This window comes from Bison bison, unplaced genomic scaffold (assembly GCF_000754665.1).
Source record: "Bison bison bison isolate TAMUID 2011002044 unplaced genomic scaffold, Bison_UMD1.0 scf7180017864252, whole genome shotgun sequence".
Classification (NCBI taxonomy): Eukaryota; Metazoa; Chordata; class Mammalia; order Artiodactyla; family Bovidae; genus Bison; species Bison bison.
In genome coordinates this window covers 2,019,909-2,020,466 of record NW_011494824.1, presented here as the reverse complement: position 1 = coordinate 2,020,466, position 558 = coordinate 2,019,909, and the positions used below count along the sequence as shown (strand labels likewise).

General features: G+C 39.2%; 1 protein-coding gene across 1 annotated transcript in view; it reads right to left on the bottom strand.

Moving 5' to 3' along the window:
* IQGAP2 (IQ motif containing GTPase activating protein 2) overlaps positions 1 to 558 on the bottom strand; it is a 330,456-nt gene that overhangs the window by 214,211 nt on the left and 115,687 nt on the right. The window lies entirely within an intron of this gene.

The window sequence follows — 558 nt, the reverse complement described above, 5'->3', positions numbered from 1 at the left end:
CTCTAGGTCAGTGATCACACCATTGTGATTAACTGGGTCATGAAGATCTTTTTTGTACAGTTCTTCTGTGTATTCTTGCCACCTCTTCTTAATATCTTCTGCTTCTGTTAGGTCCATACCATTTCTGTCCTTTATCAAGCCCATCTTTGCATGAAAAGTTCCCTTGGTATCTCTGATTTTCTTGAAGAGATCCCTAGTCTTTCCCATTCTGTTGTTTTCCTTGATTTCTTTGCATTGATCGCTGAAAAAGGCTTTCTTATCTCTTCTTGCTATTCTTTGGAACTCTGCATTCAGATGTTTATATGTTTCCTTTTCTCCTTTGCTTTTCACTTCTCGTCTTTTCACAGCTATTTGTAAGGCCTCCCCAGACAGCCATTTTGCTTTTTTGCATTTCTTTTCCATGGGGATGGTCTTGATCCCTGTCTCCTGTACAATGTTATGACCCTCATTCCATAGTTCATCAGGCACTCTATCTATCAGATCTAGGCCCTTAAATCTATTTCTCACTTCCACTGTATAATCAGAAGGGATTTGATTTAGGTCATACCTGAATGGTCT